A 14,567-nucleotide genomic window follows, 5' to 3' on the forward strand; every position below is an offset into this window, starting at 1 on the left:
AGAAGTTTTAATTTGAATGAAATCAAATTTATCTATTTTTCTCTTTTGCCACTCCTACTTTTGATGTCATATCTCAGATGGCTTTCCCTAACTCAAGGTCATAATGTTGCATTTCTATATATTCTTCTAAAAGTACTATGGTTTTAGTTCTTACATATAAATCTGTGATCCATTTTGATTTTACTTTTGTATGTGGTGTGAAGAAGGGTCCAACTTCATTTTTTTTTTTTTTTTGGCATGTGATTATCTAGTTACCCAAGGATAATTTGTTGAAAACACAATCCTTTCCCCTTTGAATTACCTTGACACCCTTGTCAAAATCAATTGACCATAAATGTAAGGGATTACTTTTGGTCTCTCAGGTATGTTCTTTTTATCTTATTGCCACAACACCACATTCATTATTACTCTACCTTTGTAATAAATCCAGAATCAGGGCAGCCCGGGTGGCTCAGCAGTTTAGCGCTGCCTTCAGCCCAGGGCCTGATCCTGGAGACCGGGGATCGAGTCCCACATAAGGCTCCCTGCATGGAGCCTGCTTCTCCCTCTTCCTATGTCTCTGCCTCTCTCTGTGTCTCTCATGAATAAATAAATAAAATCTTTAAAAAAAATCCAGAATCATGAGTCCTCCAACTTTGTTTTTTTTCACGATTGTTTTTGCTATTTTGGATCTCTTGCATTTCAGGCATTTCTCATGAATTTTAAGACCTTCCTAATTTCTGCCCAAAAAGGAGGGTAGACAGCTTAAATTTTTATAAGATTATAAAATCTGTAGATCAATTTGGGGAAGACTGCCATCTTAACAACACTAAGTCTTCCATTTCATGAATATAGAATGCTTTCCTTTTTTTTTAGGTCTTTAGTTTCTTTAAATAATGTTTTGTAATTTTGCATGTCTTAAGTTTATTCCTAAATATTTTATTAAGCCATTAGAAATGGAATCATTTTCTTAGTTTTTTTTTAAAGATTTTATTTATTCATGAGAGACACAGAAAGAAAGAGAGGCAGAGACATAGGCAGAGGGAGAAGCAGGCTCCATGCAGGGAGCCTGATGTTGGACTCGAGTCTGGGACCCCAGGATCATGCCCTGAGCCAAAAGCAGGTGCTTAACTGGTGAGCCACCCAGGCATCCCTATTTTCTTAATTTTGATTTTGGTTGTTCATTACTAATAAAACAACAATTGTTAATTACAAATGGATAGAAATACAATTTAATTTTATATTGATCTGGTACCCTGCCACTTTGCTGAATGAATTTATTCATTCTAATAGGTTTTTAGTGGACTCCTTAATATTTTCTATAAACATGCTCATTATATCTACAAATATTTTCTATAAACATGCTCAATATATCTGCAAATGGATATTGTTTTACTTCTTCCTTTCTAACCTGGATAACTTTTATTCTATTTTCTTGCCTAATTTGCTCCAACTATGGCAGTCTGAAGAAAGAAAGATCTCATCTTCTTGACCACATCCATTTGGAGTAGAGCTTCTATTACATTGAACTAGAGGATGGAGAGCAAGTTGTGAGTCAAATGCCAGAGACTCATTGTTTTTAATGAGATTTAGCAGATTCTCTTAAATAAATATTTTTTTATTTTCTGTATGTTCTTAGGAAAGTTTCCAGGGGCTCTAAATGGTAATTGCTTTTATAATTTTCACTAGGTTGTTTCAATGGGACCAGAGTCTACAGAGCTACTCATAACACCACTGAGAGTGCTTCTCCCTAAAATGATATTTTTATATCCTATAACTGGTGTGGTTAACTATCACAAAAATAGTCACTTAAAACAATGCAAATTTATCTTTCTGCAATTCTGGAGACCAGATGTCTGAAATCAGTTACATCGAGCTAAAGTCAAGGTGTTGGCAGGATTAGTTCTTTCTGGATGCTCAAGGGGAAAGTCAATTCCTTGCCTCTTCCAGATTCTAGAGGCTACAGACATTCCTCAATTTGGGACCTCATAATAACTCAAATCTTTGCTGCCATTGTCACATACCCTGCTTTCTGATACTGACTTTTCCTGTGTTGCTTTTATGAGAACCTTTGTGATTACATCAGGCTCACCTGGATGATTTACTCATTTCAAGATTTTTAACTTAATCACATCTGCAATTTGTCTTGCCATGTAAGGTGATATTTCCAGGTTCCCAGGAATCAGTATGTAAGCATCTGGGAGTGGGGGAGGGGGAGGCATAATTCTCTGGAATTGTGCAATTTTAATTTTTTTTTTTAATTGTGCAATTTTAGCATTTGGAAGGAGCTGTAGTCTTTTTAGATGAATAAACTGTAGTTTGGATTAGTTACAATTACTGAAAGTCATATAGCTAGTGTGTCCCAGAGCTAGAACCAGGTCTCCAAACTCCTATTTTAGGACATGAAATTTGAATGATTAAACACAGATAAAGTCCGTCTTATTTGTGGAGTCTAATCCACAGATATACAATTTAAAATGGTGAATTATGAAAGCATAAAATTGGTTTTTATCAAAACTAGCGATCTGACTTCAATTTAAAAGTAATATATGCAATTTAATCATTGTATTCAAATTTCACCTTTTATAACATTTTTACCTTTCAAAGAACAGGATTGGCCGCAAGCAAAATGTTTTCCCCAAGTTAATTCATGTTCATGAATATATGCAATAAAATGTAGTCATTACTATATGCACTATGGAATAAACATATAGACATTTAGATAATTTATGGATAATGTATCCTTTGGTGATTCTAAATGACAGAAATCATTCACAATTTCAGAAGGAATCTGGAAAATTTAATTGAATGAACTGTGTGTGATGTGGGAGGGTCTCTCTCCAAAAAGTATTTTCACTAAGTTTATAAAGTAATTCTCTCTTGTGCTTCTCTTTAGAGTTGTTTTTAATCCTCTTGAAGGACATTTAGGACATGTTAACATTTCTCCTGTGACATAAAATAACACATGGAAAGAACAATTAATGATTGATCAGTACTCTAGAGGAAAAAGTCATAATGAGAGTTGAAACTGTTCCTTTTAGCAAACAATGTCTGTAGTTAGAGTTGTACAAAGCCATTTCACTAAAAAAAGAAAGAAAGAAGAAGAAAGAAAGAAAGAAAGAAAGAAAGAAAGAAAGAAAGAAAGAAAGAAAGAAAGAAAGAAAGAAAAGGAAAGGGAAAGAGAAAGAAAAGAAAAAAGAAAGAACAAGCTTCCCTCCCTCCATGGGTGCCTTTCACAGGCGCATCATCACCACTCAATGAGAAGTGGAACAATAAACTATTGTCAGTTATAAGCAGTAATTACAAGGAAAGAATCCGGTCCTTGAAAGGGATAGATTACATTGCAAATAAATTTGATCTAAACCTCTTGTTAACGTGTAAAATTTCCTTTGTAGCATAGGCCCAGAGAAAGGAAAACAGGTAGCATAGCAGTGTTTTCTGGGCGTGGAATTGGGTTCTGTGGAATAGATACTTTTTCATTGTAGAATATTCTTCACTAGACTTACTGATTTACTACTATTCTATAAATACAGCACAAGAATACATCAAACATTTTCTCAAATGACTGACTTTAAAGGCTCTTTTAAAAAGAATCATAAAACAAATCTCTTTAATCAAGAAAAGCCATTGTCTGTTGTATTCTCAAGTGATGTTCAAACTCTCTGAGAATGATTTTGAGATTTCAGGTTGGGTTGAAGCAATTTTTTATGATTATTCTGTTGAAAATTCTATCAGCTGCATGGAACTCTCCAGCCTGTAAATAAACATGGAGAAATAGTGACATAGAACATAACATGTGCTAAAAAATTATGGAACAAGGTTTCCAATCTCTACCGTACTTTAACCTTTAAATAATATGTACATTTTTTTTTCAGTAGGAAAGGTCAAACCTTTTCAGTTTCAGTTAGTTAGGAAATTCAGCCCAGAGAATCACTAGGTATATTAATCAAATTGTACTTCTGTTCATAAAACATGAATTTCATAGCAATTCCTACTTTTATGGAAATAAAGAGTTATATCTGTTGTTTACATGAGGGAATGTCATTGATATGGAAGCATTTTAAAATAATAGCACATTTACCTAATTGAAAAAAATCTTTATGGAAGTATATATATACAAAAATATAAATATTATGAATATTCTGGTCTATAAATTTTAATAAACTTAACACACACCTGTGTAGCCAGCACCCAAATCTGAGACAGCATCCCCAAAATCCCCTTTACTTAATCTTTTAAAAAAGGATTTGAGGGACACCTGGGTGGTTCAGTGGTTGAGTATCTGCCTTTGGCTGAGGGAGTGATCCTGGGATACTGGGATGGGGTCCTGGGATCGAGTCTGCTATCAGGTTCCCTGCAAGCAGCCTGCTTCTCCCTCTGCCTATGTCTCTGCCTCTCTATCTGTGTCTCTTATGAATAAATAAATAAAATCTTAAATAAAACAATTTGATATTGCTTGTTTAGAAGTTTGAAAAGGTAGCTGAATAGTCATTTTTCTGGCACACTTTTTTCTTAGGCAATTTTGAGGGACCCAAAATTATTTGTCATAACTTTCAAACAGATGAAAATGCAGTAAAGGGAAGAAGAGATAAGTATAATTCTACTTTATTTTCCATTCAGTAAAGGAGGGGAATTTATAAAAACACACACACACAAGAGAAATAAGCAAGCTGTTGAAGAGGATGGAGTTATTAGTTTTAAATTCACAGATTCTTGAAGACTGTGATTTTAGGCAACAGGTTTTGTGTACAGCCCAGCCTCCTGGAGGCAACCACTAGAGGGAGGCAGAGGAACCACCCCAGGCTCTCAGACTCTGGGGCTTGCTCTGGGCCTGTGCTGCCAGTGGTAAGGCCAAGGCCCAGGCAGGGCTCTGGCAATCACCAGGATGAAAAAAGAGTTTCTGAACAAAGAGAGTCCACTTCCTAGATGAAGACAGAAAGATAAGAAGTAAGTAGAGGGGTTTGAAAAGAGCAGGCTTAAGAAATTAAGCAGGCCCTGAAAGAACCTGAATTGGGGGTCCATCTAGAGGAGGCAGAGAAGGTTCTAGTACCCATCAGAGAGAGTAGACCAGACTATGGGAGGATAGAATCCATTTCACAGAAATTGTTCAGTGAGTTCCCTGACACTATAGATAAACAGAGCCCAAGGGATGGTTATGCTTGAATCAAAATAGCCATCTCCCAGCCTCCAGAGCTTGTTTTATTCTCTGTTATTACTCAGGTCAGATCATTTTACTGCTTTGTATTACTGAGTTGTATTGAAAAGATGTTATGGTTCAGAAGCTCGAAAAACACAAATTAAAAACTTAGGGCTGGGCAGTTTTGAATGCTGTTGGTTAAGGGAGTTTTGTGGGGATGCTATAAAATCAGTCATGTTATTACTCAAGAGGAGCCCATCGTACTAACTTTCTGCTTAGCTGGCTAGGAAGAAATAAGGAGTTAAGTATGAATGGAAAGGACCTAGCTACAGAAATATGCCCACTAACACTCCGCTTGCTCTACTTGTGTGCGTGTACCTAGTATGTGTGTTTATGTGTGTGCATATGTATGTGCCCAACATTCTTGAATCTGTTGCAGCTATGTAACGCTTATGTACTTTTGGTCTACAGAACTCAAGTTTTTTCATATAGCAACTAAAAATAATAGAAAGTTTCCATTGCAAGGGCAATGTTTGGATACTGGGATGTTTGCCATTTTATTTGCCTTTAGACAGAGGATACAGGTAATTTGTTTTATAAAAATGTTTGTGATCTCTGTGTGTTTTGAAACTCAGGTCACATGGTTAAATATCATTAGTTTTAAACTAAAGAACACAAACCTGAATAATGCTAATAATGGTAGCTCAATCCTCCTTTACCTTGGACAATAGTTAACATTATTTAAACTTGTAGGGGCACCTGGGTGGCTTAGTGGTTGAGTGTCTCCCCTTGGCTCAAGTCGTGATCCTGGGGTCCTGGGATCAAGTCCCGTACCAGGCTCCCCACAGGAAACCTGCTTCTCCCTCTGCCTATCTCTACCTCCTTCTGTGTGTCTCTCTCATGAATGAATGAATAAATAAAATTTTTTTTAAAAAAGATATTTAAGCTTGTAAAACTTGGTGGATTTGGGTTGCTCAGGTAGTTCCACATTATCAGGCTATCTAGCTGTGGCCAGCTAGCTCTTTTTTTCTACTTTAAACAAGCCAAGGTCATTAGTTTAATCCTTTTATTTACTATTTAGCTTTGATCTGTGCCACAGCCATGGACTATTTCTTCCTAGTTTTCTGTCCTGTAAATGACTATTTCTGAAAATAAGGGAGACTAATGAAAACTGGCAGAGTTTGGTAACTGTGGATATTATTCAGTTTAAGACTGATGGCAAACTTCCAGGATACTTTTAAGCCTAAGAGATATGATTCTGTCAATTAACTACTTCTGAAAAGAAAGATCACTAACTTAGGAACAAATCACATTGCATCCTTATTCACGGTGTGACATCTCTCCTTTTTATATGCAAAGGTATTTATAAGAGCAGTCACAGGGAGTTCCCGTGGATCCAGTGCCAGTACAAATCAAGTCAGGGCTCTGAGGTATACAAGCCAAGTGAAGACAGGTACATACCTGATGTGAACACACACAGCCACATCCCAGGAAACACCCAAAGGTCGGATGCAGGTGAGCTCAGTTCTGTCATCAGATCCAACTCTAAATGCAGGCCACCAAGAGCTGGTGACAGCAGGTAGACCAGACCCTGGCAGCACCCTGGAATGGAAATGGGAGCAAGGAAGGGGTCAAGTGATGTGAGAAATTTGAGGCACTTCCTGTAAACAGGAAGTATACCCAAGGGTGTGTTTTCAGTTTCTGTTGACCATGCATATGGCCGTGTATGTGGCATACAGGCCAGAGTATGGGATCAGAGCAGATACTCAGTATCTGCTAGGTATACTGCAGAATGAGGTATTTCACTTTGATGGACTTTCCAAATAGCTGAAACAACTCTTTCTAAAATGTATACATTCACAATTTCCAGGGAAACCTTTTCAATGGATTATAGATTCCTTGACCTTCTAAATCAGAATTACGAGTTCAGTGTAAACCTTACTAGATGGCCATCCCTGACTAGGCTTTAAAATAAATAAAATAAATAAAATAAATAAATAAATAAATAAATAAATAAATAAATAAATAAATAAGAAAATAGTGAAAACTTCAGGTTTATTAAGCTCAGACAGACTTCTTGTTCACACAGGAAATATAAAATGTCCTCAGAGTAACACGTTTTTTAAAAGTTGTGTTTAAAAAAAATAAAAAATAAAAATAAAAGTTGTGTTTATTTATTTATTTATTGTATTTTTTTTTTCTAGTAGTGTGGTGGTGTTTCTTATTATATCTAACCCTTCTTGATGTGACTGCCTTTATGAGGCCTTCCCTTTTCCTCTACTGCCAACTTATTTCTGATTTATCTGTTTGGAGCTACAAAAACAGATTTTCAGTATGTTAAAATTATGTGTAAAACAAGATGGTCCTGAGAAAATATGAATTAAGCATGTAAGTTAATCCTCGAATGTCCAACTTCAGACATCTATTTAAACTACACAGGATCCTTTCAGTGCCTTTATGTTATGTTTTGTTTTATTTTGTTTTCATAGTTGAGACTGTCAGGGGTCATCTCTGACTATGTGAGGTATTCACATAATCTGAAATGTTATTTGGCACTGTACATCTGCTATCATGTCTTTCCTACAGCTGTGACTGACACAGAGTAAGGGCCTCACAAACATCTATTGTAAGAATAATATATTGATGAGTGAAGGCAGGACATGCTGTTTCTGTCCTGCAAAATTCAGCTACCTTCCCAGTTCAGGAGGCACATATAATAGTATTAACTTAGAATGATTGAGTAAAAGCCAATGATGCTGGTATCATTTTGCAGGGGTCGCAAACCCAGGTCAAAGGCAACATTGGCCAGCATAACCTTTTGTCTTATGTCAGTGCCTGTGAATCATGCATGAACTCCCTAGTTCACTGGCCTCGCCACGGCTTGTTTCACACTTGCCAAGTCATACAGTTAGGTTACCTTCTTGGTATATCCTGAGGGTGTTTGGATTTTTCAAGTCCTTGAGTTACTGTCTTATATAATCCTTATTGAATAAGAATTAGATGGTGAGAAACATGTTCAAAACCAAAACTCTTGATTCCCCTTCAGCCCCAAGCCTCCCCTCCCACAGCCTTGCCCAACTCAATAAATGTGACCCTTCAGATGATGAAAACCATAGGGCTAGTTCCTCTCTTTTTTTTCATATCCCTCATTCACTCCATCAGCAAATGATGCTACCTTTGAAAGATATTTAGGAATTAAGCATTTCTCACTACTCTCATTGCTACTACTTTGGTCCAACCTCTAGCCCAGATTATTGTAATAGCTCCTGACTGGTCTATCTGCTTCCATACATGTGCTCTTACACTTCTCCCCACAGGGAGACCCTTTTACTTTGGAAGTATATCACAGCCGTTCTCTGTTCAGAACCCTCTATTAGTTTTTGTCTCACTCAGTTTAAAAGCTGAGGTTCTCTCCATGGCCTGTAGGCCCAGTGCTTTCCATTCCCCCACTTCTCCAATCACCTGTTTTACTGCCTTCCTCCATGTTCACGTGGAGGAAGGCAGTGCACACAGGCCTCCTATTGTGCCTGGAACATCCCCAGTGCTCCCACCTCATGGCTTTTGCACTTGCTTTTTCTTCTATTTGGACCCTCTCCCATTAGATAACCAAAGGACTCATTTCCTTTCCTCCTTTGGGTGGGTGCCCAAATGTCCCCATTTTAGATAAGCCTTTCACAGCTACCCTAGTCTAGCTAAAATAGCATCCCCATATTGTCTTCTAGCCCCTTTACCCTGATTTATTTTCTTTACAACTCCTAACCTGACATTAAATATTTATTTCTGGCTCCTCCCTCAAGAATGTTATCTTCTTGGAGCACCTGAGTGGCTCAGTTGGTTTAGCATCTGCCTTTGGCTCAGGTCATGATCCCAGGATCATGAGACCTAGTCCCATGTCAGGCTCCCTGCTTGGCTGAGAGCCTGCTTCTTCCTCTCCTCCCCACTCATGTCTCTCTTTCTCACAATCTCTGTCTCTGTCTCTCCCTCTCATAAATAAATAAATAAATAAATAAATAAATAAATAAATAAATAAATAAATAAAATCTTAAAAAAAAAAAAAGAATGTCTTCTTGAGGGACTTTGTTCATTATTGTATCTCAAGTATGTAGAAAAAGGCCGGTTTTATTGGCCCAATAAACATTTCTTTAATGAACAAATACATGAATAAGTGAAAACAAAAAGTAGCAAAGAGATTTGTTTATGCGAGAAATGGCTATTATGTGTTCACATGCCACACACTGTCCTGGGACCTTGGAATGGTTTAGTGGACAAACCAGAAAAAAAGGTGCTATTGTGGAGTCAGGCAATGGCAATGAACAGAGATGAAGAGAGGAGACAAGAAGGCAGCCCAGGACAGTAGTTTGCAGCCCAGTCTCTGATGTCGGTTCACTTGGGTTGGAGTCTCTTCCCTGCCACTTACCTCACTATCTTGAACAAGTTGCTTAAGGCTTTGATGCTTCAGTTTCCTTCCATCTGTAAAGTTGGGGTGACATATCTATTGCCTAGTGTTAGAATTATGAAACACGGTGCACATAAACCATTTGATGTGTGGCAAGAATTCAATAAATATTGACCATCATTATAGCAAATGAAGATATGGAAACGAAACAGTAATGGCTTTGAGATGAATACAATCCACAAAATGTTTTTGTTTTTTTTTTTTCCACAAAAGGTTTTGAAAGAACCAAGGTGACCTGGTGCTTGAATCTGCAGTACTGAGTTTAGTACATTTATATTCAACACGAGGAAAAGAAGTCAGTTCAAAGAAAAGGTGCAGAGAGGCAAGTCAAACTGAATGACATGCTCAGTGCGAATCTGCTTGCTACGTACCTGGAGCACAGACAGATGGAAGAGTCATATGACTGTTTTTCTGTGGCAGGAAAGCCAGTAAATTTACTCCTATCTTGTTGAAGGAAAAGAACATTTATATTGAAAGAGTCTATTTTACTGTTTTTCCTATCCTTCAGAGAAACAACCAAAAAGAAGATGGATTCATAAAATGTATTTATTTACTGTAAAAGTTAGAATTGAGAGCATAGAATTAAATGGAATTGTACTAAGAGGATGTTGAAGTTCCTGATAACATAACAAAAGACTCATTTGGGGTTTTTGTTTTGTTTTGTTTTGTTTTGCTGAAATGTCTTTTGAAAACACTGTATGGAAAATCACCATAGATGTTGCTAGTTCATCTAAAATACAGTCTTGTGTGGGAACATAGTTTCCTCCGGGAGAGCAGCTCCGTTGTAACTGAGTAAACTATGGCAATAGCCAAGCTTTTTTTTTCCTTTTCTCAGCATACTGCACCTGAAATTCAAGCAGAGCTAAAGGAGAACCTGAATCATAAAATACACATGGTCACTTACGTGTATATTTCACATCTCTTGAATATTTATAAAGCTGAAGTTTTTGGAGATACGGAGTTCAAAGGATTCCCTGAGAGGAGCCAGACACTTTTAATTCTGAGTTATTTGATTATAGCCAGAATTTACATGTAGGACAAAAATCTTACAACAGATGTTTCAAAAAAAGAAAGAATTAGCAAATCTATCTATGGTCAGCCTTGGTGAGAATTCCTTTGCATTAGTTATGCCCAGGATAGATTGACCATCCATTTAGCCAAATGGATATGCCTGGGGCATGACCAGTAAGGGAAAAGGGAGATGTGCCAGAGAGAGGCTCCAGGCTGCCCTGTGCCTTGCCACTCCTGCTGAGGGCTGGGAACTCACTTTGGAAAAATGGCAGAATGAGCACCTGCAGTCTTAGATCATTCTTTCCTGGATCTCAGCCTGACTACCACCAGCCAAACTGCCCTGAAGAACCATCTGGAGATGTTAATATTCATCTAGGCAACTTCTTGAGGCAAAGACAGACACAAAGGGTATTGAAGGGCAGGTGATGGTGGCTGATATCTATGAACCATTTTATGCAAGGCAAACTTCAAACTTTGAATATGTTTATTATGTATCTTACTTGCACTGGAAAGAAGTGAAAAGGGTTGCAATGTGCTTTTAGCTTGTTTATTATATATTTTGTCATTTAGAATTGTTATATTTTAAGTCAAATTGATAATCCCTTTTATATTTTGCATTTTGGATTATTTGGGGCATAAAGTTGGAAAGCTAGTTAACAATAAAAGAAGATTAACAAGCACATACCACCAACCCAGCAGTTCTACTTCTGTGGCTATATTCTAGAGAAACTCTTTTATAAGTGTACCGGCAAATATATACAAAGATGTTTTTTGCAGTATTGTTTTTAATAGCAAAAATATGAGAACAATCTAAATGTCACTGAATATGGAAATGTTGAAGCTAATTATAGAATGTTCTACCAATGAATCAATCAAACTTATTCCCCCTTCTGGGGCAAATCATTTCACATTGATGAAGATGGGCAATGAATTTCACTTATTACTGAATGAATGGCTTCTAAGTATTATGTACTAAGCTCTGTGCTATGGATACAGTAGGGTAAAACACCTGCCTTCATGAAGATTATAGCTTTGCTATCTTTGTACTTTACTAACCAAAGTATGATCTTGAAATTAATTTAGGGTCATCATTAGATTATTTTAGCAGATGATTTGGTCTTGGAGTCCATTAAATTACACTGATAAATATTGAAATTGATGTCAAATAATTTTATTAAGAAAAGAGCTAATTCTTGACTTTCGATTCAAACTTGGCTTCTCTTATTCCTAATGCCTCCTTCCTTTCTAGGCCTAGCTGCCATACTGCCAGCCCTCCTGAGGGTCTCATCACAAGGAGAAAGGAGAATTGATAAAAATCACTCCCACTAAGATCTTTCTAGGGATTTATTAACATATTGCTCCAACCCCAACGTTCCCATTTTAAGGGAGAAAAGTCTTAACCTAAAGCAGTGGTATTGCAAGTATCACTCTAATGGTATTGCAAGTATCAAATTCTTTTGTCTACCCCTCAGAACTCCTTTCTTTCATTTATGTCACCGATTCTTAGCTCCAGCTACACATTAGAATTAGCTGGAGAATTATTCTAAAAGACACTGATGCTAGAGCCCAAATCAAGACCAATTAAATCAGAATCCTCAAGGGTAGAGCCTGGGACTTAGAATTTTCTAAAAACTCCCAGTGCAAGCTTAATCAGCATACTTGGTTGAGATTAATCAAAGTATCCATCTCAAGTAAAATTCAACAGTTATCTGACACATAAACAACCACAGAGGGACAAATAAGAAGTTATGAAGGCAGTTTTAAAATCAGGCTGGTATTCATCTGAAAAAGTTAAGATTAGGGAAATGATGGAGAGAGAGCAGGCCCTAGAGTCTAGGTAAGTTTGTCATTGCTGCACACACTAGCTGTATGAGTGTGTACATCAATCCCTGGGCCTGTAAAATGGGGACAGGAACAATACCCATACCTCTTTTTTCTTTCTTTTTTTTTTTTTTTTAAAGATTTATTTATGATAGACAGAGAGAGGCAGAGAGAGAAACAGGCTCCATGCCGGGAGCCCGATGCGGGACTCGATCCAGGGACTCCCGGATCGCGCCCTGGGGCAAAGGCAGGCGCGAAACCGCGGAACCACCCAGGGATTCACCCCCCCCCCTCCATACCTCTTATAAGACCATTATGAGTATTAAATACTTTAAAAAGTGTCTACTCATTACCATTATATCCTTCCAGTATTGTTTCAAATTTTGCTTATTGTGCAAATTTTCCCTTGATCCCTGAGGAAGAGTAAACTACTCCCTTCTCTGGCCCCACATGGCCTCCGATGAGACTAATATTTACCTATTTATCACTTGGCATTCAGTTGATGTAAATTTTTTGTCTATATCCTTTTTGACAGTTTTCTGTTAAGTATGATGAGACATTTCACACTAAGAAAGATTATTTTGTCACTAAGGAAATAAACATCAATCCTTATTTTCTGAATTTTTATCACCTCCTCCTAACAAGCTCCTACCACCACATCTATGCACCACCTACATTAGTACCAATACATCCTGCCTTCCCCATCACCATGGATGAATGATCTATTTTCTAAGTAAAGGCCTCCCCCTCCACCGGTCCATGAGGTCTCATCCATTCTTGGCTACTGAGATACCAGCCTCCTGGACTTGACAAACATCAGTAGAGTATCTGGTATTGGTGATGTTCCCAAACCAAAAGGCTAATCAGGATTGCACAGGGACACTGAAGTTCTGTAAAATTCACCTATTACCTAGGTACTACTCACTAGAAATAAAGGAAAACCCTATACCCAACAGGGCCCCAACTTTAATATTAAGATTAATGTTAATTTTAATTTTGGGAGGACACCTGGGTGGCTCATTGGTTGAGTCTTTGCCTTTGGCTCAGAGCGTGATCCTGGAATTCCGGGATCGAATCCCACTTTGGGCTCCCTGCGTGGAGCCTACTTCCCGCTCTGCCTATGTCTCTGCCCCTCTGTCTCTCTCATGAATAAATAAATAAAATCTTTAAAAAATTTTAATTTGGGGGCTATTATTCAGCCATAATATTAATATTAATATTAATATTAATATTAATATTAATAGCAGCTAAGAAAAAAGCAAGACTTAGCCAGAGTTTGAGAGCCTAAGTAGCTGTGTAAGTTTCTAGTCAAGTTCTCTGAGCTTCAGTTTCTCTTTTGTAAAATAAATTATTATAAGGATCAAATGATAGTTTAGCACAATGCCTGGCACATAGTAAGTACTCAGTAAATGTTGGTTATTATTATTGATTCATCTGAGTCTTTCTTTAAATATTTCTTCTTTAGACCTTCCCTAACCACACTGTCTGAAATAATATCAATCATATCACTCTCTGTTTTCTTATCCTGTGATCTTTATTTTCTTCATAGACCTTATCACTAACATTATCTGTGTGATTGTGTGTATGGTCTGTCTTCCCTATTGCAAGCAAACAAGGACAAGGACTTTGATGGTTTACTGCTATGCTAGGAGTAGTGTCTGGCACATGATAGACATTTAATAAATATTTATTGAATAAGTAAATGAATGATTATATTCCATATGCTCATAATTTAGGCAGAAGCATGCTAAAATCACCTCAAATAAAAGACAATTTTTTAAAGTTAGTAAACCATTCCAGTTTTTATCACCTGTCATGCTGATGAGAAATACTTTCTTATGACAACTAAATTACTAACATTAAGAAATAATTTATGGCAATTTTTTTTAATTTATGGCAAATCTTAATTTCTTCCCTTTTACTCTTTAGAGTATGGAGAACTACTGATCACCATTTTTGCAGTGACCATTTTTGAGTTAATGAGCATTAATAAATCCCTCCTCAGCCTCTTCATTCCTGGCCTGAGAAATTTCAGTGTCTTTACTTTCTAATGATTAAAATATATGGTTCTATGTGGTTCTTTTCTGAATCACATCCAAAATCTTCGCATCCCTCTTTGCTTTGGAGTTCAGAATTGGAAAGGGTGTTTTATCACTGACCAGT

Source organism: Canis aureus, chromosome 25, assembly GCF_053574225.1.
Source record: "Canis aureus isolate CA01 chromosome 25, VMU_Caureus_v.1.0, whole genome shotgun sequence".
In the NCBI taxonomy this organism is placed as follows: Eukaryota; Metazoa; Chordata; class Mammalia; order Carnivora; family Canidae; genus Canis; species Canis aureus.